The sequence below is a fragment of the Lemur catta genome, chromosome 14, assembly GCF_020740605.2.
Source record: "Lemur catta isolate mLemCat1 chromosome 14, mLemCat1.pri, whole genome shotgun sequence".
In the NCBI taxonomy this organism is placed as follows: domain Eukaryota; kingdom Metazoa; phylum Chordata; class Mammalia; order Primates; family Lemuridae; genus Lemur; species Lemur catta.
The window spans coordinates 26,378,198-26,406,135 of record NC_059141.1 but is presented as its reverse complement, the minus strand read 5'-3'; the positions used below and the strand labels follow the sequence as shown (position 1 = coordinate 26,406,135).

At 36.3% G+C, this 27,938-nt stretch overlaps 1 protein-coding gene across 11 annotated transcripts in view; it reads left to right on the top strand.

The window, feature by feature from the left end:
- Nucleotides 1–27,938, top strand: part of LCOR (ligand dependent nuclear receptor corepressor) — a 138,306-nt gene that overhangs the window by 24,339 nt on the left and 86,029 nt on the right. The gene's annotated exons all lie outside the window — the stretch shown is intronic.

Genomic DNA, 27,938 nt, shown 5'->3' with positions numbered 1-27,938 from the left:
TGTATCTGTTCTTGTGGTATTTCATTCTTTCTGTGTCAGCATTCTGTTCACTAAATGTTGGAGGAACTATTTTGAACTTTTTGGTAGTGATATCACTATATGTTTACATTCTGATCTGAAATCCCCATCCCTGAGCAGTTATATTTCTACAGTTAATGATGCCATTAAATACTATCTTGGTTTATGAACATTATTGCTTAGTTTCTTTAGGTTCAATATCTTAGGAACTACAGGAGAAGCACATTGTGAAATACACAAAAGAGATTAAAGGGAGCATGAATAAATGCCCAATTAGGAAGGGACCAGTAGGTAAAAGAATTAGGATAGAAACTAAAAACATAGAGGACAATCCTGTATTCTGAGAGCCAGACTGACAAGGAAGTAGATACTCAGTGACTTACAGATGCTAACCCAAAATGTTCTCTGGCAGTTAAAGGTATATTGGCTTTTAGTGGATTTTTCAAACAAGGAAAAATCCTTGTTTGCTTTGGGGACAATCTGTGTTTAGATGGTTTGGTTGGACTGCGTTTTTAATTTATTCATTGAGCCAAATGTTTTGTGAGCATGTATACTTGCTTCCAAGCACTATGCAGGGACACAGTGATATGTAAAGCAGACTCTGTTCAGACTCACATGACACTTAATGGGAGAAACAGGGACATTAATCACATGAGGAACTAGATAAGAGCTCTGAAAAACGTTGTTCTCTGTGTGTATGTATAGTCATGCATCTCGTAACAACATTTTGGCCAACAATGGACAACATACATGATGGCGATACCCCATAATATTATAATACTGTATTTTTACTTTACCTTTTCTATGTTTAGATTATGTTTAGATGCTCAGATACTTAGCATTGTGTTACATTTGCCTGTAGTAGTCAGTACAGTAACATGATGTACAGATTTGTAGCCTAGCAGCAACAGGCTATATACCATATAGCCTAGGTGTGTGGTAGGCTATTGCCATCTAGGTTTGTATAAATATACGCTGATTTTCACAGTGACGAAATTGCCTAAGGACATGTTTCTCAGAATTCATCCCCGTGGTTAATCAGTGCATGACTATAATTGTGTGTGGGGGGGGCTTGTATTGGAATAATAGAAAATGAGAAAAGTTTCTGAGAAAAGAAATTTTAATTTGAGAGGTGAAAGATTAGTAGGAGTCAACTAACTAGGCGAAGAGGGAGGGGAAGGGGGGATGGTGGAGAGGATTTTTCTAGATAGGATATCAGCATATATTTTTAGAAGACAGAAAAGTTAGACCTTGGTTTCCCATTTGGGATTCTGGTTTATATAAAAATTTATATTTCCTTTTCACCACTTGGTGTACTTTAAACATGCTTTTAAAAGGCTCAGTTTTGGCTGTGGAATATTCTTTGATTTTTCAAAAAACTAGGGAAACTGATATATGTGAAAATTGGACAGGGGACCCTGGATGCGTATATTATTAAAATGTTATGGGAAGAAAAGAAAAGATATAATTGTACTTAGGCTCTGGATATTTCCGTAGATGCATAGCTGGTACAGTCACTCCCATTGGTGAAGCATGAAGGCACTCTGTCAGTTCCTACCCTTTCTTTCCAAGATCGAATAGGAGTGATTTTTTTAACTTCCTCTTTTAAATTGAAATACAATTAATTAAAATGTCTAAAGTTATGACAGTTGTATACAACCCTGTGACCTGCACCCAAAACAAGACATAGGACATTTCTAGCCTCCTAGAAAGTTTGCTAATCCCCTTTTCCAGCCGCTCCCCCACTGTCACAAATAACTGATTCCTATGGCTATAATTTAGTTTTGCCTGCATCTGGATTTATATAAAAGGAATTATACAGTATGTACTCTTCTGTGTCTGGTTCCTTTTGCTTAAATGTAATGTTTGTGTGTGGTGGTGGTGTTCTACATTCATTGGTTTTTAAATGGGGATTTGAGATAATACTTCATATAGCATGCAATTCACCCATTTAAATTTACACTTAAATGTTTTTTTACTACATTGATTGAGTTGTACACCACTATAATGATCACATTTTATTTTATTTTATTATTTTTTTTGAGACAGAGTCTTGCTTTGTTGCCCGGGCTAGAGTGAGTGCCGTGGCATCAGCCTAGCTCACAGCAACCTCAAACTCCTGGGCTTAAGCGATCCTACTGCCTCAGCCTCCCGAGTAGCTGGGACTACAGGCATGCGCCACCATGCCCGGCTAATTTTTTCTATATATATTTTAGTTGGCCAGATAATTTCTTTCTATTTTTTTAGTAGAGACGGGGTCTCACTCTTGCTCGGGCTGGTCTCGAACTCCTGACCTCGAGCGATCCACCCGCCTCGGCCTCCCAGAGTGCTAGGATTACAGGCGTGAGCCACCACGCCCGGCCCAATGATCACATTTTAGAACAGTCACTCCTCATCCTGTCTACCCGAGCCATAGGCAATTACTAATATTACTTTCTTTATATAGATCTGCCTATTCTGGACATTAGTTCATTTGTTCTTTATTGCTGGGTAGTATTCCACTTTATGGGCATACCACAATTTGTTTATCCATTCTGTTGCTTACGGACCGTTGAGTTATTTGGGAATAGTATAAATAAGGCTGCTGTAAACATTTTTGTACAAGTCTTTTTGTGGACATTCTTTCATTTATCTTAGGTGAACACCTACAAGTGGAATTGCTGGGTCCTAGGGTGGGGTTAGATATATGTTTAATTTTATAAGAAACTTCCAAACACCTCTTCAAAGAGATTATATCACCCTTACATTCCCACCAACAATGTAAGAGAGATTATTCCACATTTTCAGAAATTTTTGGTGTTTTTCAGTCTTTTCTATTTTGAATATTCTAGTGGTTAGGAAATGTATCTTGTAGTGGTCTGTTTTGAGACAGAGTCTCGCTTTGTTGCCCGGGCTACAGTGAGTGCCGTGGCATCAGCCTAGCTCACAGCAACCTCAAACTCCTGGGCTTAAGCGATCCTACTCCCTCAGCCTCCTGAATAGCTGGGACTACAGGCATGTGCCCCCATGCCCAGCTAATTTTTCTATATATATTTTTAGTTGGCAAGATAATTTCTTTCTATTTTTACTAGAGATGGGGTCTCGCTCTTGCTTAGGGTGGTCTCGAACTCCTGAGCTCAAACAATCTGCCCGCCTCAGCCTCCCAGAGTGCTAGGATTACAGGCGTGAGCCCCCGCGCCTGCCCTCTTGTAGTGGTTTTATTTTAAATTCCTTGATGTCTAATGTTGAACACCTTTGCATGTATTTATTGAACTTTCATACATGTTCTTTGTTGAAATGTCTGCTCAAGTCTTTTGCCCAATAAAAAGAATTGGGTTGTTTATCTTTTTAATGTTGATTGATGGAAGTTCTTTATATATCTGGAATCCTGAATCTTGCAACATTGTTCCTTTTCAAGACTTGGCTGTATTCTTTGAGTTTATATATAAGTGGTAGAATCATTTTGTCTCTTCAAAATAGCCTGCTGGAATTTTAATAAAGATTATGTTAACTCTATCAATTTAGTGAGGATGTTATATCCTAATAATACTGGGTTTTACAATATGCTATAAGGAGTGATAGCTTTTGTTTTTTTTAAATAGTCATCAAATTCTTAGTATAAAGGACTGAAATTACATGTAATTTTAGGTAATTGTCACAAAAACCTAGACTAATTGTTCATATCAGATCAGATTCCCCCTGTTTGTATACCCTTCTTTCATGGCACTTTGCACAGTTTTTAATTATGCATTTTTGACCATTTCATTATAGTCTCTCTCCTCCAAGTGTTAAGCCTTTTGATGGTAGGGACTGTTTTCTGTCTTGTTCAGCGTTATATTGCTAGCAAATAGATTAGTGTCTGGCACATAGTGGGTGTTCAAGAAGTACTTGGTAGGTAGATAAATTTTTAAATGAATAGAAATTATTGTTTCACTTCTTAAGCAGATAATCTGGTGATTCTGGTCTGTAAACTTCATAAGGATGTAGACTTATCTATGCTACTCATCATTAATCCTCGGCTATGAATGGTGGGGCTCATTTAAATCTAGGCAGGATCTAACTTCACAGCCTTAACTCCGAACCATAAATTTTAACTTCCACCATGAGACAGAAAGATTAAAAAAACAAAAAACTAAAATTAAAAACATAATAACACCTTCTCCCAAAGTCAGTAGGCACTGATATATTATAGCCTTATCAAATCAGAGCAAGTTTCTCATATGTTATCAACTCACTGCACATAAGGAATAGCTTAGATCTCATTGACTATTCAGATCCTGTAGACTAGTTTCAGGTCTTTGTAAAGTTTAAAAAATAAGTGCTATTTGAAATTACTGAATTAATTATCTTCTTCAAATATTAAACCTGGGCTCAAAAACCTATTGCTTGATATTGGAAATAGTAATCTCTAGTTTTCTCCTGTTAAGGTAAAATTATTTCCCCCATCATTTCTGTGCCCCCTAAAATATTAAAATAATACTTCTGTTTTTCTATCTTCTTGCTATTATTTCCTAGTCCTTCTGATGTCATTCTGTAGAGCTCATGAATTTAGGAATTAGAGCAGTGAAAAACTTGGGCTAAAGATGCACAACAGGGTTTGACAGTAGTATTAATAGTTTGCCTTGATCCACATTCAGAAATGCTGTGAATTACTAATAAATCCTAGGATGGAATACAAACCTTTACAACTGATAACATATCAGTCAGTAATAATTTATTTTCTTAGAGTGTACTGAGCCTCTGAAATATACAACAGTGAGTAGATGTGGGCCAAGATCAAGATTGGGAAACACTGCAGCTGCCTTTAGGCCAAGTGGTTTTAGTGAAATCAAAGATACAGGAACACCATGCTTTTCAGAGGTATCATACTCATAGGAGTATATGATAGTGTTCAGGGAGGGTCTTAATGAAGTTATAGTTTATTTTTCTAGACTGACAATTTCACGCTATAGCTAATAATTCAGAATATTTTTAAAGATACTGCAACAAAATATGTAATTGAATGCAAAATTTAATGTATTTCTAGGATCTTCCAAAATTTTTTCATGCTTGCACTGAGCTGTTACAGACTATACCCCAGAATCAGCAGGCAAGTGTATATCTTTTGCTTTGCCATCAGAGGTATTTCAGAAGGAAGAAAGGTCTGAGGTTCTTGTTAAGAAACATAGACAGGTACTTAACACAGGTGTGACCTCAAGTAAAAGCAGTTATTTTAAAAAATTGTTAGCTATGTTCAAGACATTAAGACATTTGCTCTTCAACAAATGCAGAGGTAGAAATAGTTACCTGTAGTATCTAAAATTCTAGAGACTACTAGAACATGGAATCTGTTAGTCTCTAGAATTTTTTTTTAAGAGTCAGAATAGAAAAAGATTGCTTTATTTATACCTTTTCTAAGGAGATTGCTACAGTGCTAAATTCATTATTGAATCATGAAATGATACTGTGGGCAGAGAAGAAAAGCAGCTTTTTAGGAGGTATATCTTATAAAACAACAACAAGCAAACCAACTTAGTAATCTTCCGAAGTACCTGCCACTCTGTGGTGATAAAGATAGAATTATGATCCTTAATTCATCTCCTTCTCCCCAGGAAGTTTTGTCACTTTTGGTTAAGTCCCAGATGGACCCAAGTAGTACATGCCATATGGAAGCAGTAAGACACCTGAGATGAGAGTGGCTCCTCCACTAGCCATGTAGCTTGCCCTCCAGAAGTTGTCCCACCATCTGTAGCTAACTGGTGTGCAACTGTGCCTACATAAACAGTCATGTCTGATGGTCTACATAGCTGGAGTTAGCTGCGAACTCAGTCAAGGCACATGTAACTCACATCATTACTGCAGTGTCAGTAAAAAGTATTGCTGAACCTGCAGAAATTTCAGAGGCCTGGCCAGAGGACCATCAGTGTCAGTAGCCATAGTTTAGCTTTTGTTACGATGAAATTTTAAAAGTGTCCAAACAATCAGAATGAGAATTGAACTGAATGAGGATATTAACAAGGTAGAGGCAATGCTATTTGCAAATAAAGAAGGAAAATTACTTCTAAAGACCAAGCTAAATTAACATAAAACCATAACTGACAAATTATAGTGAAGATAAAGGCTATCAATTAATTCTCCCTATAACAGTAATAGCCTTAGTGTTTTAGAACCACAATAGAATAATGTTCTTATATTGCTGCTTGGGGCTGGGCAAATATTTATGTGATTTCAAATGAGATTGTTTTTAAAAGGTTTTTATTAAAACAGTCAGTATGTTTTATTTTTTAAAAACCAACTACTGTAGGGTAGTATTAGATGAGAGCAAAGAATCACTGATCCCATATGCAAAAATAACTACATTATTAACATTATAGACAACTTTCAGTGCATAGATAGATAAACGGGTAAGCAGAGGGCTAAGAAGGATGGGTGGAGGAATAGATGGTTAGAAGTATAGAAATAATTTAGTAAAAATGGGTTGCATTATATATGCTGTTTGTATTTTTAAATATTAACTTTAATTTTATTCGAATTTAGCAGAAAGGGAAATTGAAGCCATTGCTACCTTGAAATAAATGTTAATTCACAACAAGAAATACTATAATTAGTTTCTAAAAGCCTCCTCTGAGTTTATGGGGAAAAAATTATGGGGAAAAAACGTGATCATTGTGATTTTTAAAACTTTCAGTTTTAGACAGTGCTTATGCTCTGAAAGATGAGGAAATCAGCATTCTAACATTTCATCAGCTTTCCCCTGAATTGCTTTGTTAATTATTTTAGTTTTATGCCATCCACATTTATGAAATTTGTATTCTGTTCTTTAATCCTAATTCCTATAGTTGTATAAAATTGATTCTATATTTAAGTGGATTCAGTGCTAAATAAGTGTCTTGATGTTAATTCTTTGGTGAACAATGACTAAAATATTCTTCTAGGATTAAAGGGTGTGCATCATGGAGACTTTAGAAAACCAGTCTTTTAGTTGACTGGGAGACATTCATGAGCTTTCTCCAACTTCTCTGGCTTGTGGAAAAGAGGGCATGGGACATTTCATGACCCTGAAAGAATTTTGCTGAAAATGATTTAATTTACTGGTTAAAAATTCCATTGTACTAAAAAAGAAAGCATTAGAGGTCATCCATAAATATTTACTGTTAAGCCTGTATATCTCATGTGCTGTAAAACTCTTAGACACTTGGTAGCTTTAGTAGAGATCAGTATGCTTGCAAAATGTTTGTAGATTCTCCTATTTTATAAGTTTTTATCACTTCTATATACACCATCATTAGAGATTCTTCCTGTTTCTTGCAGTTATCTGTATTCCTTCCAGTCTTTGATCTATACTACCAGTGTAATTTTTCTAAACTTCATGCCATTATCCTGTCAGAAATCCTTAAGTGGCTCCTTATAATCTTCAGGATAAAATCCAGACTTTAACATGGCTTTATAGGCATATTTTAGTTTACTGCTTACCATTTTATCTGCTTGTCCCAAAAATCAGAATAATGATAGCTCACATTTCTATAGTACTTTATATGCCAAGAAGTGACTTAGGCAGTCATAATGAACTGCTTGTAATTCTGCAAATAGATCATGTACTCTCATTTTCCTACCTGTGCACATTCTGTACCCTGTGACTAGAGTACTCTTTAGCATGAAGTGGAACACATAGAGGTGTTTTCTCCTCCACCTCACTGCTACCCTTTTTCCTGCAATGAGTACAGTTCAGTAGGACTGAATTGCCCTAGTTTAAGACAGAGAAAACAAAATTTATGATTGTTCATTATCACCACTGCCTTCCTCAAACCATGTGTTTGAAAACACATGATCCACAGGCAGAAGGCACAAAATTCATAAGATAGTTCTTGCTTTTGAAGATTCCGGATTCTAGTGGTAAAAGACAGACTTACGAATAGCTAATTATGTCTAGCTGGGTTAGAGACTTAAACATTTTTTTAAAAAATCATAAAAGAAGGAGTAGAAGCAGCATGAACAATTTTTCTTTCTGTCATTGTCTTAATCCATTTTCTGTTGCTATGACAGAATACCTAAGACTAGATAATTTGTAAAGAATAGAAATTTTAGTTCTTACAGTTAGGGAGGGTGGGAAGTCCAGGAGTCACAACTGGTGAGGGCCTTCTTGCTGCCCTCACCAGATGTTGGAGGGCATCACACAGAGGGCAGGAACATGCCAGCTCAAGTCTTCTTCCTCATTTAATAAAGCCAACAGTTCCATTATGGGGGGCCCCACTCTGATGACCTTATCTAATCCTAATTACCTTCCAGAGGCCCTGCCTCCAAATACCATCAACATTAAGAATTTGGGAATTAAGTTTTCAACACATGAAATTTGAGGAGTGCATTCAAAGGATAGCATATATCGAAATGGGAAAGGCCCTTAAATTATAATCTAAATTCAGAAGTTATAAAGAAAATGATTGTTTTATTTAGAAATTAAATATTTTACTTGACAGAAAGCCATAAAGCCAAAAAGCAAATAGAGAAAAAAGATTGCAGCTTTTATTAATACATGGCTTTCTGCCATAATGAACTCTTAATATTAATTCAGAAAACAGAAAAGATTAATAGTATGTTAGAAAATATGGACAAGGAAATGAATAGTCAATTCACAAAAAATTATAAGAGATGAATAAATATAAAAATTATTCAGTCTTTATAATTGAAAATTAAACATTTAAACAGCAAGGTAAAATCTTGTTGTTTTTTTTTATTTAAAAATAGTATGAGAGTACAAATGTTTTTGTTACATGGATACACTGTAAAATGCTGAACTCAGGGCTTTCAGTGTGCCCCTCATCAAGACAGTGTTGATTGAAACTGATAGGTAAGTTTTTATCCCTCTCTCCCTCTCAGGCCCCCTCACAGGCCCGCTTCTTAGTTTCCAGTGTTCTTTATGCCTCTTTGTGCCCGTTTGTACCCATTGTTTAGCTCCCAGTTACTAGTGAAAACGTGGTGTTCATTTTTCCATTCCAGAGATACTTAGGATAATGGTTTCTAGTTCCATCCAAGTTCCTTTTTATGGCTGAGTAGTGCTCCATGGTGTGTTTATACACCACATTTTCTTTATCCACTCATGAACTGATGGGCACTTAGGTTGATTGCATATCTTTGCAGTTGTGAATTATGCTGTGATAAGCATTTGAGTGCAGGTATCTTTTTAATAAAATGATTTTATTCCCTTTGGGTAGATACCCAGCAGTGGGATTGCCGGATCAATTGGTAGGTCTACTTTTAGCTTTTTGAGGAATCTCCATACTGTTTTCAATAGGGCTTGTACTAGTTTGCAGTCCCACCGACAGTGTATAAGTGTTCCTGTTTTCTCTGCATCCATGCCTGCATCTATTGCTTTTGACTTTTTAATAATGGCCATTCTGACTGGGCTAAGGTGGTATCTCATTGTGGTTTTAATTTGCATTTCCCTGATTAGTGATGTTGAACATTGTCTTATATGTTGGCCATTTGTCTGTCTTCTTTTGGAAAAATTCTGTTCATGTCTTTTGCCCACTTTTTGATGGGTTGTTTTCTTGCTGATTTGTTTGAGTTCTTTGTAGATTCTGGCTATTAGTTTTTTGTAGGATATATAGTTTGCAAATATTTTCTCCCATTGTGTAGGTTGCCTGTTTACTCTGTTGAGCTTCTTTGCAGAAGCTTTTTAAGTTAATTAGGTCCCATTTATTTATTTTTGTTGTTGTATTTGCCTTTGGGGTCTTAGTCATAAATTCTTTGCCTAGGCCTGGGGCTAGAAGAGTTTTTCCTATGTTTTCTTCTAGAATTGTTATGGTTTCATGCCTTTACATTTAAGTCTTTAATCCATCTTGAATTAATTTTTATATTATTATATGGTGAGAGATAGGGGTCCTGTTTCATTCTTCTGCATGTGGCTATCCAATTTTCCCAGCACCATTTATTCAATAGAATGTCCTTTCCTCAGTGTATGTTTTTGTCTGCTTCATCAAAGATCAGTTAGTCATAGCTATATGGTTTTATTTCTGTGTTCTCTGTTCTGTAAAATCTTTTTCCTATTGTGTTGGCTGAGATACGTTGAAGCATCAAAAGGACCCAGGGGCCATCTCAAAGGTGCTCCCACTGACCTAAGGTGGAAAATTTAAATAAAAAAGTAATGACTGCAATGTGTCCAGCCATATCAAATCAGTAAAAATCCAGGAGTTCAGGCCGGGTGCGGTGGCTCACGCCTGTAATCCTAGCACTCTGGGAGGCCGAGGCGGGTGGATCGCTCGAGGTCAGGAGTTCGAGACCAGCCCGAGCAAGAGTGAGACCCCGTCTCTACTAAAAAAATAGAAAGAAATTATCTGGCCAACTAAAAATATATATAGAAAAAATTAGCCGGGCATGGTGGTGCATGCCTGTAATCCCAGCTACTCGGGAGGCTGAGGCAGTAGGATTGCTTAAGCCCAGGAGTTTGAGGTTGCTGTGAGCTAGGCTGATGCCACGGCACTCACTCTAGCCGGGCAACAAAGTGAGACTCTGTCTCAAAAAAAAAAAAAAATCCAGGAGTTCATAATGATACTTTAAAAAACAAAAACAGCATATTGATCACCATTGGAGATTACAAGGATGTTAACTCATTTTTCAAAAAATTTGTAAATGGGAGAAGAATGAAGCATTTATCCTGCCTGCCATCCACAAAATGTATCACAAGGTAATCAAATAGTTGATGGTGCAAAGCTTGTTTATTGAAGAATTTCAGTTAATAAATGAATAAGGATAAAAGTATGAGTATCATTTTTGTGCCCATAATGTAATAATGAATCCAGCCAGATTATCAATATATGCTAAAATTATTATTAGGTGAAAGGTGATGGGAAACTTCATAATGGTAGGATGAAATTAATAATCCTGAATTCATGGATACTTACTATTTGACTTTTTATGGAAAAGGTTTGTCTAACGCTCCTCTAGAGAGGAGAGTACTTAGATTTGAATCCCAGCATCTCCTCTTTGGTAGGTGTTTGGGCTCATTATCTGATTCTGTAAATGGGAGCTAGTAATAATACCTATCTCAGGATTGTTGTGCAGATTACGTAAAATAACAAGTGTCAAGTTTTAGAATACAGTTTAAGGAATGTTAGCTGCTGTTATTTTAATATATATAATTTAATGTAATATAAATGATAATGATATTTAGATATGCTGTTTCTTGATGAGTAGGCTATATGGCAGATATAAAGTCTACTGTTGCAACATGAAGCAATGTAATTTCAGCTGAGAATATTAACCAGTATTTGTGGGACAATGATATTTTGCAGATTGTTATGATGGAAATATCCTCTTAAAAGCCATCTAGTCTGTCTTCCATTGTTTTAGCGCTTTTCAATGTTTGGTAATTCAGTATTTCTCAAAGAAATGTATCTCTTCTTTGGATAGCATTGATTTAATTATTTTTATTTGGTGTGCTGGCTTCTGGCTTCCTGTTTCTTCAATTGCTGTTCATTTCTGTTTTGAGGCCCTGTAGAAGTAGCTTTCAAATTTTTTGGTCTCAGGACCCCCTAAAAATTATTGAGTTCCTTGAAGAGCTATTGTATTAATAATTTATTTGAAGATAACAATCAGCCTCTTAACATGTTAACACACTAACTGACAGGTGAGTTGTATTTAACTCATACTAGTTTTGAGCGTTGGGCTTCATTTAGCATATGTAACTCACGAGCCTCATGAGCTATTTTTCAAGTTGCATATAACTCATGCACAGAAAACAATAAAAAAATAACAGATTTTTCATTCAATTAGAAAGGATTGTTTTTGAAGTTCTTATGCTATTTTCATAATAAAACACTGTGGCCCTAGGGGGAAAAAAATTTTTTTTCTAGCATGGCAGTCAATGTGTTAACATCTTAATGAAAATCTTTGCCCCCCCCAAAAAAAAAATTAAGTGAGAAAAGGGGCATTGTTTTTACATTTTTGCAGATTTCTTTGATGTTTCAGTTAATAGAAGGTAACTAAATTCTTTTTTTTTTTTTTTTTTTTTTTTGAGACAGTCTCGCTTTGTTGCCCAGGCTAGAGTGAGTGCCCTGGCGTCAGCCTAGCTCACAGCAACCTCAAACTCCTGGGCTTAAGCAATCCTACGGCCTCAGCCTCCCGAGCAGCTGGGACTACAGGCATGCACCACCATGCCCGGCTAATTTTTTTTTTTTCTATATATTTTAGTTGGCCAGATAATTTCTTTCTATTTTTAGTAGAGACGGGGTCTCGCTCTTGCTGGTCTCGAACTCTTGACCTCGAGCGATCCACCCGCCTCGGCCTCCCAGAGTGCTAGGATTACAGGCGTGAGCCACCGCGCCCGGCCTACTAAATTCTTATATCTGCTTTTTCACTTAACTGTTGCATAGGTTATTTGGCTGAAGTATGTGAAGAAAATCCTGCCTAATACAGAAATATTGTTGGAAAAGAGGGGAATGTTTTAATAGCCTTTCTGATGATTGTGGGTGTTTTTCTTTGATATAAAACTAAAACTTGACAAGTGTTGTTTTTTTTTAATTAATAAACTTTATTTTTGTTTTGTTTTTTTGAGACAGAGTCTTGCTCTGTCACCCAGGCTAGAGTTCAGTGGCATCATCACAGCTCACTGCAACCTCCAACTCCTGGGCTCAAGCAATCCTTTTGCCTCAGCTTCCTAAGTAGCTGGGACTATAGGCATGTGCCACCACACCTGGCTAATCAATCTATTTATCCATCTATCTGTCTTTCTTCATTCCTTCCTCCCTTCCTTCCTTCCCCTCTCCCTTCCTCCCTCCCCTCTCCCTCCTTCCTTCCTTTCCCCCTTCCCCCTTTCTTCCTTCCTCCCTCCTCCCTCCCCCTTCCTTCCTTCCTTCCTCCCTCCCTCCATCCCTCCCCTCTTCCTTGCTCCTTCCCTCCCCTCCTTCCCCTTACTTCCTTCCTTCCCTCCCTTTCCTTCCCTTTCTTTCCTTTCGCTTTCTCTCTTTTTTTTTGTAGAGACAGGGTCTTGCTCTTGCTCAGGCTGGTCTCAAACTCCTGGCCTCAAGCAATCTTCCCACCTTGGCCACCCAAAGTGTTAGGATTACAGATGTGAGCCACCACACCTGGCCCATAAACTTTAGAGCAATTTTAGTTTCACAGGAAAATTGAATAGAAAATACAGTGTTCCTGTATACTCCCTGCCCACTCACTTGCACAGCCTCTCCCACTGTCAACATTCCCACACCACAAGGGCACATTTGTTACACTTGATGCACTTACATTGACACATCATTTTCATCCAAAGTCCATAATTTATGTTAGGGTTCATTCTTGTACATTTTATGGTTTTTCACACATGAATCCACCATTGTAGTGTCATACAGAATAGTTTCATTACCCTGAAAATCCTGTGTGTTCTGCCTATTCATCCCTCCCCCCTGCCTAACTCTTGGCAACCACTGATCTTTTTACTGTCTCCATAGTTTTGTTTTGTCCAGAAATTTATATAGTTAGAATCATATAGTATGTAGCCTTTTCAGGTTGGCTTTTTTCACGCAGTAATATGCACTTACGTTTCCTGCATATCTTTTTCTGGCTTGATAGCTCATTTCTTTTTAGTGATGTATAAAATTCCATTGTCTGGATGTACTGCAGTTTATCCATTCACCTATTAAAGGACATGGTTGCTTCCAAGTTTTGGCAATGATGAATAAAGCTCCTATAAACACTTATCTGCAGGTTTTTTTGTGGACATGTTTTAAATTTATTTGGATAATTACCAAGAAGTGTGATTGCTGGATCATGTGGTAAGAGTGTATTTAATTTTGTAAGAAACTGACAAACTATCTTCCCAAGTGGCTGTACCATTTTGCATTCCCACCAGCAATGAATGAGAGTTTCTGGCCCCACATCCTCACCAGCATTTGGTGTTGTCAGAATGGATTTTGGCCATTCTAATAGAGGTGTTGTTATTTTAATTTGCAATCCCCTCCTGGCAGATGATGTTGAACTTTCATGTTTACTTGCCTTCTGTATGTCTTCTTTGGTGACGTGTCTATAATGGTCTTTTGACCATTTTTAATCAAGTTGTTTGTTTTCATATTGTACAATTTTAGGAGTTCTTTGTATATTTTAGATAACAGTCCTTTTTCAGAGATGTCTTTTGCAAATATCCGTCTGTCATTTGCCTTCTCATTCTCTTGAGTGGTAGTTTCTTTTTTAAAAAATTAATTATTTTAACTGACAAAAATTGTGTATATTTATGGCATACAGCATGTGTTGATATATGTATACTTTGTGGAATGGCTAAATCAAGAGTGGGAGTTTCTTAAAGGTTAAGAAATGCAGGGTCTTTTTTTTTTTAATAGTGATATATATACAGTTCACATATATAATATATTATCTGGTTACTATATATCATATTTCAAATGTTTAGTATGTTAATATTATATTAACTAATTTACATCATTTGTAGTAATTGTACATAATTTATACAATTATGATATGTAACATTTCAAGTTCTTGGGGCTTTAATCCTTCTGTTTGCTCATTATTGCTCATGGTAAATTGTTTTATTTAACTTTTACGGCTTTGGTTTTTAAGGGTGAGTGGGCTTGTGTTTGAGAGGGGTTGTTTTTTTCCCCCTATAGAAATCTTGTGTGGGTGAATCGTTAGAGCTTCTGTCTACAGAAGGTCTGCATTTGCTTCTGTTAGCCACCCTCAACCCCTTTCAGTATCCTAGCGGACTATCTTTATGATAATTTTATAGTTAGGATGTTCTTAAACAATCCAGATAATGCAGGGGTTCTTAAAGTGTGGTCTGTGGACTTCTGAAGGTCCAGAAGGTCAAAACTATTTTTATAACAATACTAAGATGTTAATTTGTCTTTCATTCTTCATTCCTCTCACTAGTGAAGTTTTCCAGAGGTTAAGGGATGTAATGGTACCATCACTCTGACAGCTAATGGAATGTGAGTCTTCTGTTTACTTGGGTTTTAAAGTTTTCTAATATAATTTCAAATACAGCAAATATCAATAGGTATAACCTACATAAACAAAAGCCATTTAGGGTTTTTAATAATTTTTAAGAGTGTAAAGTGATCTGGGATCAACATGTTTGGAAACTGCTAAAGTAGTGTATATCTGGATTCCAAACTTATGAAAGACACAAGCAAGGGGTTCGGTTTCTCCAGGGAAACTCCCCTCCTTTCTCTGTACCTAGGAAGAGAAAAACCTCCTTTGCCAGTGGATGGATTTTTCCCTCCCAGTCAATCCTTTCTGCACCTGAGGGTACAGTGTCTCTGGGACAGCACTTCTCGAACTTTTAGTAAGCATAATAATCACCTGGAAAGCTTGTTAGAACTAAGATTCCTGAGTTCCATTTCCAAAAGTTCTGATTGATTAGGTCTTGGTTGGGGTTCAAGAATTTACATTTCTAGGGAACAAGCTACCAGATGCAGTGGACTACACTTTTGAGTGTCACTACTCTAGGATCCTACCTTTTATGCAAGAGTCTCAGTTTCAATTCTTAAGGCCTCTCTTCTGTCCCTGCGTGAGTGTTAAAGCCCAAGTTCCTGGATTACGTCCATATTAATCATTATCCATTTAGAGTGTGAGCACACCCTCAGCTCTGTCCTCCAGATTCTCCTTCATTTCTGGCACTTCAGGCTTTTCCTACCTGCCTTTTGAGCTTAGTTTGATGTGTGTGTGTTGAGGGGTGAGGGGGTTGTATGTTGTGTGGACTTAAGAAAAATTTTATCCATTATCTCTAGATATTTTTTGTAACAGGACTTTTAAGTTTACATACTTCCTGAATAGTTTGATCCCACCTATAAACCTATCACTGTTCAATTGGAAATTTTTTGTGTATCTGTTTATAGGCCTTTTGGGAAAACATCCTTCAAAAATATTATATTATTTTGGTTTCAGTACATAATTAATTTAAGGAAATGCAATACTTTACAGCTATAGTCCCCTATCTGTGGCCTTTTAGGGACTGGGCCGCAGAGCTACACGCCCCCTCTTTAAAAATTGTCTTCCATGAAACTTAGGAAGGTTGGTGGGGGTGGGGGAGCTGCACAGCAGGAGGTGAGTGGTGGGTGAATGAGGGAAGCTTCATCTGTATCTATAGCTGCTTAGCTCCCCATCACTTGTGTCACTGCCTGAGCTCTGCCTTCCCCCTCTGATCATATAACTTTATATTCTTAGCAAACTGAGAATAAAGAAATGCTATAGTATTCTGAAAATGTAACTATTAATTCCAACTTTAATAAATCAAGCAATAAAATTGTGACAAGGATATGCAGGTTCTCAAGTGTGGTCGATAGGCCTTTGGTGGTTCCTGAAACACTTATAGGGATCTTCAAGGTCAAAACTATTCTGATAATGATATTAAGATGTCATTTGCCCTTTGCACTGTGTTGATATTTGTACTTATATTGCAAGAGTGATGCTAGGTAAAACTGCTGGTGTACAAATCAAGGCAGTGGAACCAAACTATAATAGTAGTGATTGCAGTCTTTCATTGCTGTACACTCACAGTATAATATGCACAGTATAATATTTACCTAAGAATGCCCACAGTGAGACAGTAAAAAAATTACTTTTACTAAATCAGCCTTGGGTACACATCTTCTTAATATTCTGTGCCGTGGAATGGGAAATATACATAAAAGTGCTTGTGCGATTAAGTTGTGAGCTAACCTAGCTACTTTTCTTATAGAACCATTTTACTTGGAAGGATATCTGACAATGAAATATGTCACCATTTGGAACATACACATAACTCAGCAAATGAATACATGCCACATGATCAATAGATGATGTTGTAATACAAATAAAGTATTGATCAAGGTTCCTTTCCAAGTGCAGAATAGACCAATGGATTTTTTTGTAGCAAAATTTTATTTTTTAAGATAAGATATAGTAAATTGACTATTTTTGGATAATTGTAGGAATTTTACCACATGTATAAATTTGTGTACCCAACACAACTAAAATACTGAGTTGTTCCATCACCCGCCAAAATTCTGTGTGCTATTTTCTCTAATTACCTCACCCACAACCTTGGGCAACCTCTGATCTTTGTCACTATAGTTTTATTCTTTTGAGATTGTCATATAAATGGAATCATACAGTATGTAACATTTAAAACTGGCTTTACTCAGCAAGCCTTTGAGATTAATCCAAGTTGTGTCAATTGATATTTCATTTCATTTTTAAGAATCAAAGTAAAATTCACCATTGGAGCCATTATGAAGTATGTAATTCAGTGGCTTTTAGTACATTCACAGTGTTGTAAACCATGATCACTATCTAACTGCGTGGCATTTTGATCACCCCAGAAACATACCCCATACCAGTAGGGAGTGACTACGTTATAATGTAGTACAGTACGGAGTACCAATGTAGTACCAATAGAGAGTGACTACATTGTTATTACTCCTCACCTCATCATCCCCTGGCAGCCACTAATATCCTTTCTATCTCTTTGGATTTGCTTATTCTGTACATTTCATATAAATGTTATCATGCAATGTGTGACCTTTTGTGTCTGGCTTTCATTTAGCATATTTTTGAGGTTCATCTGTGTTGTTATATATATCAGTACTTCATTCATGTTATTAGTCAGCTCAGGTTGCCATACCCAAAATACCACAGATAATTAATTTTCCTATAGTTCTGAAGTTACCAATTTCTGTTGAGGTCTCTCTTCCTGGCTTTGTAGATGGCCACCTCCTCACTTTGACCTTACATTGCCTTTCCTCTGTGTTGGCAAGGAAACAGCGAGCTCAAGCATGTGTGCACTCTCTGTGGTGTCTTTTCTAAAAAGGACACTGATTCTCTCAGCCCAGGGACCTTTTAATATTTGTTACTTCCTTAGAGGACTCATCTCAAAATACAGCCACACTGGGGTTAGGGCTTTAACATATGCACCTTGGTGGGAGAGGCACAAACTTTCAGTCCTTAACAACTCCTTTTTATGGTTGAATAATAATCCATTGGATAGTGAAAGGACAGCATTGTTAGTAAGCCAACTAGCATTAAAAAAGGGAAAAATCACTACACACAGTGCCCCTTTGTTTAATGACCTGTGGCTTAACATATCTGTAAGAGTTTGTTTTACAGCACTTGAAAAGAACTGAGTAGACAGAAAGGGTGCAGCCCTTCCGCCACATCCACCAGACCACATTATGAGAAGTCTGATAAAGCCAGCTTAGCAGAGAGAGAGAAAAAAACAAAAAACACCCTCTGTTACCATTGTACAATAATACAATGGTATTATTGTACCGCTTATACTTGGGGCCTATACTTCTTTCTTTTGTGCTATGTCCTTTCCTCTCTTGGAAAGTAAAATAAATTTCTTGCTTCAAACCTATCCTAATCTTTGAGTTGAGAATTCTTTCTCATCCCTAGGTACGAGCTCCCACCCTAACATTTTGGTGGCCCATATGGAGAACTCACTTTTTTCTACATCTGTCCTAATAAGCTTTACTCCATTTTGTTTATTCATTCATCAGTTGGTGGGCATTTGAGTGTTTCCACTTTGGGGCTATTATGAATAATACTGATGTGAACATTCAGTTGTAACTTTTTGTTTGAACACCTGTTTTCATTTTTCTTGAGTGTATACTTAGGAGTGTAATGAATGCTGAGTTGTGGTAATTCTTTTTAACTTTTTGAGAATCTACCAAACTGGTTTTTAGACCATCTGTACCATTTTATGTTTCCATTAGTAATGTGTGAGGGTTCTAATTTCTTCACACCCTTGTGAACAGTTTTTTTTTCCTGTGTGTTTTTTAATAGTCATCCTAGTGGGTGTGAATTGGTGTCTCATTGTGGTTTTCATTTGCATTTCCATAGTGACTAGTGATGTTGAGCATCTTTTCATGGTTTTTTTTGGCCATTTGTAAATCTTTAGAGACAGATCTATTCAAGTTCTTTGTCTATTTTTAATTGTAAGTTGTCTTTTTTGTTGAGTTATAAGAGTTCTTTATATATTCTGGATACTAGACTCTTACACATGCTTTGCAAAATTTTTCTCCTTTTTGATAAATTGCCTTTCCCTTTTTGATAAATGTTCTTTGATTCATAGAAGTTTTAAATTTTTAAGAAATCCAATTTATGTATTTTTTTCTTTGATTCTTATGGGGTCATACCTAAAGTCCTAGTGGTATGTCCAAAGTCACAAAGATTTACCTCTGTTTTCTTCTAAGAGTTTTATAGTTTTCTCTCTTACATTTAGACTTAATTCTTATGTTTGGTGTGAAATGGAAGTCTAACTTAACTCTTGCATGTGGTTATCCATTAGTCCCAGCACCATTTGTTGAGAAAACCATTCTTTCCTGATTGAATGGTCTTAGTACTCTTGTTGAATATCAGTTGATCACAGATGTATGGGTTTATTTCTGGACTGTCAGTCCTATCCTCTTGGTCTATGTATCTATCTTTGTGCCAGCATCACACTGTTTTGATTATTTTTGCTGTGTATTGAGTGTTGAAAGTTGGAAATGTGAGTCCTCCAACTTTGTTCTTGCCAAGATTGTTTTGGCTATTGGGAATCTCTTGCACTTCAATATGAATTTTGGGATGAGCTTGTCCATTTCTGCAAAAAAGGTAGTTGGAATTATTTTTATATTCATATGAAATTTTTTAATTATTTGGTGCTTATGCCGTATATTTTTAATTAAAAATGAGACAAATTGTTTTGTACCTCTTGAGGTTTCCTGTTAAGCCACATGCTTATATTATTTATTTAAAGAATTAATTTTAAAAATATGTACATAGGGATAAGCCATAAAACTGCACTAACTGGATCCGAGATCCTCTTTCCCCAGGGGTTGGAATTTTGATAGGGGTTGCATTGAATCTGTAGATCAGTTTGGGGAGAATTGTCATCCTAACAATATTAAGTCTTCCAATTCAGGAACATGGATGTCTTCCCATTTATTTAGGCCGCCTTTAATTTTTTTCAACATTGTTTTGTAGTTTTCAGTGTGCAAGTCTTCCACCTCCTTGGTGACATTTATTCCAGAGTATTTTATTCATTTTGATACTATTATAAGTAGAATTGATTTTTTTTAATTGCATTTTCAGATTGTTCATTTCTAGTATACAGAAATAAAACTGATTTTTATGTGTTGATCTTGTGTCCTAAAGCCTTCTGAACTTATTTATTAGATCTAATAGTTTGGGGTTTTTTGGTAGATTCTTTAGAATTTTATATATAAGATCATGTTATCTGCAAAAAGAAGTCATTTACTTTTTCCTTTCCAATTTGGGTACATTTTATTTCTTTTTCTCTTTCCTAACTGCCTTCACTAGAACTTCCAGGCAAAGTTGAGTGGAAATGGTGAGAGCAGCCATCCTTGTCTTGCTCTTGACTTTGGGGGGAAAGCTTTCATTCTTTCACTATAGAATATGTTACCTGTGAGTTTGTTAGGGTTGTGAAAAGCTCCTTTCTATTCCTAGATTGATGAGTGTTGTCATAAGAAGGTATTAGATTTTGTCAAAGGCTTTTTCTGTGTCCATTGGAATGATTATGTTTCTTTTTTCCCCCCTTTATTCTAATATGGCGACTGATTTTTTTTCAATGATTGATTTTTATATGTTGAACCACCCTTGCCTTCCTGGGTAAATCCATGATGAATAGTCCTTTTAATATGCTGCCAAATTTGGTTTGCTAGTATTTTGTTGAGGATTCTTACATCTTTGTTCGTGAGTGACATTGGTGTATGGTTTTCCTGTGACGTTATTGTCTGTCTTTGGTTATCAGGGTAATATTAGCCTCCTGGAATGAAGTAGGAAATGTTCATTTCTATTTTATTTATTAATCTTTTTTTTTAAAGACTTTGAAAAGGATTGGTGTTCTTCTTTAAATGTTTGGTGGAATTCACCAATGAAGCCATAAGGTCCTGGGCTTTTTTGTTGTTGTTGGAAGTTTTATTACTGTTTTAATCCCTTTACTTGTTATAGATCTCTTAGATTTTTTTATTTATTGTTGAGTCCAGTTTTGGTAATTTGTTTCTAGGAATTTGTTCATGTTATCTAGATTATGTAATTTGTTGCATATAGTAGTTCATAGTATTTTTATCCTTTTTATTTCTATAAGATTGGTAGCGGTGTCCCCAGTTTCATTCCTGAGTACAGAAAGCTATGATAGTGCTGACAGAGTGAGACCCTGTGTCTAAAATAAAAACAAAAACCAAATTTATTTCTCACTATTCTGGAGTCTGGGAAGTCCAAGATTAAGGCACAGGCAGATTTGGTGTGTGGTGAGGGACCACTTTCCGATTCATGGGCAGCAGAGGTTAGGATTTCAACATAGTGAATTTTGGGGGACCCCATACATTCAGACCATAGTAACATTTATTTTGTCTGATATTAGTATAGCCATTCCATTTCTGTTTTGTTTGCTATTTGCATGGGCTGTCTTTTTCTTCTCTTTCGCCTTCAACCTTTTTGTGTCTTCAGATCTAAAGTGAGTATCTCGTAGGCAGCATGTAGTTGGATCATGTTTTTAAAATTCATTCTAACTGGCACAGTGGTGCATACCTATAATCCCAGCTACTGGGGAGTCTGAAGTGGGAAGATTCCTTGAGTCCAGGAGTTTGAGACCAGCCTGGGTGGCAACCTAGTGAGATGAGACCTTGTCTCTAAAAAAATAAAATATAATCCATTCTACTCATATCTGCCTTTTAATTGGAGAGTTTACTCCACTTACAGTTACCGTAATTGCTGATAAGGAAGATGTCTGTTATTTCACTATTTGTTTCTACATGTCTTATATCACTTTTGTTCCAGTCCTCCACGACTGCTTTCCTTTGTGTTATATAGATATTTTCTAGTCTACCATTTTGATTCCCTTCTCGTTTCTTTTACTATATAATTTTTAGTTATTTTCTCAGTGTTTGCCCTTGGAATGATAATTAACACCTTAATTTTTAACAGGCTGTTTTGAATTAATAACAACATATTTTCAATAGTATACAAAATACATTGCAGCTATCTAACCCTGTCCCACCTTTAAATCTTTATGCATTGCATTCCCATCAACATAGATGTATAATTATTATTCTGTATAGTTGTCTTTTGCATTGTATCAGGAACAAAAGAGCAGTTACAAACCAAAAACCTTGCCTTCTTTCCTTCCTCACTTTATAATAAGTGCTTCTAGTATGCTTCCAGATACTATTATAAATAGTTTACAAATATTTATTTAATCATTTTATAAATAATTTTATAGCCAACAAAGGTGTAATGTGAAAAAGACAAATAAATTGCCCAGGGTCTTCGAGCTTGTAAAAGACAGAGTCAGAGGCCGGGCGCAGTGGCTCACGCCTGTAATCCTAGCACTCTGGGAGGCCAAGGCGAGTCGCTTGAGGTCAGGAGTTCGAGACCAGCCTGAGCAAGAGCGAGACCCCGTCTCTACTGAAAATAGAAATGATCTGGCCAACTAAAATATATATAGAAAAAATTAGCCGGGCATGGTGGCGCATGCCTGTCCTCCTAGCTACTTGGGAGGCTGAGGCAGTAGGATCGCTTAAGCCCAGGAGTTTGAGGTTGCTGTGAACTAGGCTGACGCCATGGCACTCAGTCTAGCCCAGACAACAAAGCCAGACTCTGTCTTTTTGAGACAGAGTCAGAAATTTAAACCCAGGTGAAATGGCTCTAGAATCCATGTTCTGAACCATGACATCTCTCTCATACTTTCTAGAGTAGTAGTGTTCCTTCTATTACAGTACAACATTGAATGTAAAATTCAGTTTGTTACATGAAATGTGCATTCATGTTGAAAATGAAGGAGAGATAAAGTGAAGGATACTGGGAATCAGTTGGGAGGAAAAATAACAATTGGAAGGGATTCTCGAGCTATACCCTTGAAGATCAATTAGGATCAAGGCTACTGAGATTTGAGAGAACATTTTAGAAGGAACAGGGTGAAGAGAGGGATCAGGACAAGGAAAAGCAAGATATTCCTGAGAAACAAAAGAGTTGAGTGTTCTTGAAAGAAATGGGAAGAATGAATGTTGAAAAGGTTCACTTTTGGAAAGATTTGAAAGGCAGACTAAGCAATTTGGATTTTATTAATATTCTGTAGACAGGTAATCATCTAAAGTTTTTGAGCAGGGGAGAACTATTAATTTACTTTTTATAAATATGTATATAAGTCAGAAAGCTAACTCAAACTTGGTTACAATTTAAAATTTTCTAAAACATCCTGAAGCTTATTGCAATGGGGGCCAAACTGAGGTTTTATCCTTTGTACTGTCATATACTTATGGTATGTTGGAAGTATGGTATAAAGTATTGATTTTTAAAAATATGTAAATATATTTAAAGTTTGATTATATTAAAAGGAACATATTTCTTTTCAAAATCATTTCTCAGGAGTGAGGTACGGGGTAAGATATACATTTATTTTAATTACAGTACCATATATAATCATTCAGATCAGCTGGTATTTTTTGAGTGCTTCCAGCCAAGTTGTTTGCTAGATAGTGGAGATAAATCTATAGATAAGACCTGGTCTTAATTATCAGTCTCTTTTTCTTCCTGATCTTTAAACTTTGGAATGTGCCAGTATTTGGTCCTGTTCCTTCCTTTCCTGTTTATCTGTCTTGATTAACTTAATATGATCTCATCTGATTCTAGGGCTTTAAATTCTATCTGTACTGTTTCCCAGTTTTATATTCCCATCCCAGTGTTTCCCTTTAACTTCAAATTCATCTATCCATTTGCCTCTTACATATATCAACTTTGATTTCTAAGAGGCATCTCAGAGTTAACGTGTCCAAAACTGAACTAGATTTCTGCCTGCCAAACCCATTTCTCCTTTAGTCTTCTGTATCCTAGGAAGTTACACTACCATTCACTCAACTCACAGACTAAAAGACTAAGTGTCATTTTCAACTTCTTTCCCTCACATTCCACATCAGTGCATCATCAAGCAAATTTGCTTTATTTTTTAAATATACCCTGTATTCAATCACTACCCTCTACCTCAGTTGCTACCACTCCAGTTACCTCTGCCACTACCTAAATGTAAAACTTTAGTGGATTTCTATTAAATTCAAAATCCAGTCTCCAAAATCCATATGATCTTGCCTCTAGATCTCTGACCTCACGTCCCACTTTCCATCTTACTCACTTTGCTTAGACTGTACTAACTTTCTTGTTATTTCTCAGTATGCCACGTATTGCTTCAGTGCTGTTCCCTCTGCCTGCAACATCCCTGTTTTGTATTATCTACATGGCTTGCTCCCTCACTTCATTCAGTGCTCAGAAATTTTGCTCTTAGGTAGATTTTTCCTGACCTCTCCAAATGTTCTCTTCCATACTCTGCCTCTCTCCAACATTTCTGTTATCAGTTAGGATTTGTCAGGGTATTATAGGTGTTATCCCTTCACTCTCCTATATTATTCTTCTACCTACCATTACTTCTTCTATTGATATTTACCGTACCACACATTATTTGCTATCATAAATCATCGTTGTTTTCATCATTACTCTCCCTGGGAGAATTGAAGTTCCAAGATTAGGGCTTTTGTCTGACTTGTTCACTGCTGGATCTCTTGTAGTAGACACTCAACAAATATCTATAGTTCACCAGGGAAAAAAGGCTCGGAAACAGTGCACACTTTTTTACTTTGTTAAGTGTAATTATTTCTCAGACTTTTTTTTTTTTTTTTTTAGGATGGGGACACTTATTTTTATTGAGGCGGAGAGCAGTGGGCAGGGCAATATCCTATCCTTGTCAACATTGTTTTGTTGTGCCTTAGATCAGTGGTCCCCAGCCTTTTTGGCACCAGGGACCAGTTTAATGGAAGACAGTTTTTCCACAGGAAGGGGGGTGGTGCAGGGCTGAGTTCTGCAGCTGATGGCCAGGTCTGCAGCCTGGGGATTGGGGACCACAGCCTTAGATGTAAACACCATCGTAAGATGACTGTTTGTATGATAGTGTTCATTTGGATGTTACTGGTATTTAGAGGGGTGTGGGAAGGGTGGGAATGTTGATTATCTATCGTCATACCTTACTTATGTCACCAACATTTTTTTTTATTGTTCAGAAAGGTGTTAAACTGAAATACTTTTCTCGAATAGAGGAGACTGCTTTTGAAGAATTGGGGGAAAATATGAGTGATTTCAAAACAGTGTAGAGCCATTGAGATCCACACACTGAAGATAAAATGAATCTCATAACAATAAATAAAACTCCTAATAGCATGCTAGGTCTAGGTTGTACTCTGGAAAGAAGAGAGTAAATGGATGAAGGAATAGTAGAGGATGGGGAAGGATAGAAAGAGACCCTCCCATGTTCTCCCCAACAACCTTTAAAGTTTAGTTTTTATCTCTGTGGTTTCAACTGTGGAAAATTTCTCATTTTACCTAAAGTGAGGGAAATCATTCAGCTTGTAATTTTGGTTTTATATTACTTAGTTAGCTCCATTGCTGTTAAGGAATATGAGGTTTCCTTTTTAACTTTTACCAAAAGAGAGAGAAGAGAGGAGGGAAAGAGGGAAGGAGGGAGTAGAAAGAAAAGCAAAAAAGCAAAATAACTGTTTACCTCACATTGTAATCTGTACTTTTAGTATCTTTGAGAAAATATACGATGACAAAAAGCTATTATGAATTCAATAATGCTTTTTAAATAAATATGTATTTTATTGTTCACAGCAAAATGTGTTCAAAAGAGTAGTGGCTGTATATGCAAGCACATTTTATTTAATTTACAAACAGTACTCATATGGATTTACTGACCTTGTAATGATGAAGGTCCTCTAAGGAATTGTGGCCTACAGATTGTGAACTGATGTAATTGACTCATTCCTAATCAACTTCAGATTTGCATTTAAATGGTTTCTTTCTAATCATAATTACTCTACCCTAGACAGTTTTATGTAACAAAAAATGAAGCAAAACTGCTATTGGATTTCCAAAGACTTAAATTCATTTATTTGACCTATATACTTAGTACCTTTGTGATTTTGCTTATTTACGTAACATCTTTGAATCTCATTTATGGCATTATATATGTAAATATAATTATCTGCAATTATTTTGGTAATGTTGCAGTTACTCAATATGTATTTTTCCTCTTTACTGTGTTTCTTTTCCCTCTTTATGTGTTAATAATGCTATTTTTTAGGACTTTTATTTTTCTCTGTTTCTATCTTTGCTGTCATTACAGCTTTGCACAAAGTAAGTTTGTTGTCCTCTGTTCATAGGACAGCAAAGAGAGCTCTTAATTATGTTCTGGTTTTAGTCCGTAGATAAAGCGAACTTAGTTGAGCTAAAGCAGAAAGACATCCTTTTTCTGTAAGATATCAATTACCCTTCTGGTTTATTTACTTTATTTCTATTTCTCCAAGCCTTTGGTGTGTCAGACACACAAAATGGAGGCTTCATAAAAATCTCCAACCATTCAGGTAGTTATAAGGCCATTGGAATTAGGAAGAGTTTATCTCCCTTTATCTGACATTTATTGAGCACTTACTTGAGGACTGTAGTTTAAAGAAGAGGCTGATGTTAATAGCTGAATAAGCTCCTGTTCTTTGCTTAAAATCTAGTGGGTTAAATGCCAAAATAGTATAGTTTATAAATAGTAAGTACAACTTGGTCACTGATGAGGATGTTCCTGACTTTGCCTGGAGTTTGTGTGGTGAGATAAAAGATGCATTCGAATTAACTAGATTGAGGGTTGCACAAAGAACATTGTAGACAGGGGACATTCTGTACTCAAAAGGCATGGAAGCATTGACATGTATGTAGTGATTATTAAATCATTATGGCCAGAGCCAGAGTGTATGTATACAGAAAATGGTGGAGGGAGAGATTGTGGAGGGAAGACTGAAAGGTTTGGGATCAGACCCTTAATGATCATTCATGTCATCCATGAAGGTGAAGTCTTTAATATTGTCTTGGAAAGCCATGAAATGTCTTTCAAACCTAGAAAGTATGAAGTTTAACAGCATTGTGAAGGACGGATTCTAGTAGAGATGGTGGTTTAGGGCAATGTTGAAATAGAAGGTGAATTGAAAGTTGAGAGCTGTTATTAATAGACAGTGTGATGAAGTGGAAAGAGCCTGAGCTTTAGAATCACAAGCTTGGTTTTAAATCTAGGTTCTGCCTCTTTGTAGTTAGGAATAAATTGGCTGCTTTGATTTTTAGTTTTTTAAATCTCTACTAGATAGTTAATAATACTTGTTTTACAGTGTTCCTCTGAAGATTTTGATACGAGTGTGAAGTACCTGATGCAGTGCTTGCCTGATACTAAGGGATCAATTAATGATAACTGCTACTGTTGTCAACATGAATGACATTTATTTATAATTATTCAGATAAGGAATGGTAAAAGCCTGAATTTAGGGATGGAAGAGAGAAAATAGATTTGGAGGAATCTTTCTGAAGTAGAACAAATAGGGCTCGGTGACTGGAAGACTTGGTGATTTAGGGAAAAAATGAGATGACTGACTGAGATTTCTAATCTGAATGACTTGGGGGGAAGAGGTTAGTGGTGCCATTTTGTTGGTAAGAAATACAGGAGGAATTAATGGTTGAGGTGAGGGAAAAGGAGTAAAATGATTTTGATTTGTACTTTTTGAGGTGTTTGGGATATTTTGGTGATAATATAATATGAAGTAGGCAATTAGAAATACGGTCAAGACTAGAGCAAGAGAGAAGAGGTTAGGGAGTTATCACTGTGTGGTAGTGGAAAAATATGTGAATTTTGACTCCTTGACTAGAATTGTAACTATCTTAATGGTAGGGCATATATTTTAAACAGATCCTGTTATGTCCCCACACTGCTGAGCTCTATATAAACCCTTGGTTAATTCTTCTTCTTAAATGTGAGGTTTTCAAACTTTATAGAGTGGTTTTGTGTATAGACAAGATAAGGCACAGCAACTTTTTTTTTTTTTTTTTGAGACTGAATCTTACTCTGTTGCCCAGGCTAGTGTGCAATGGCATCATCATAGCTCACAGCAACCTCAAACTCCTGGGCT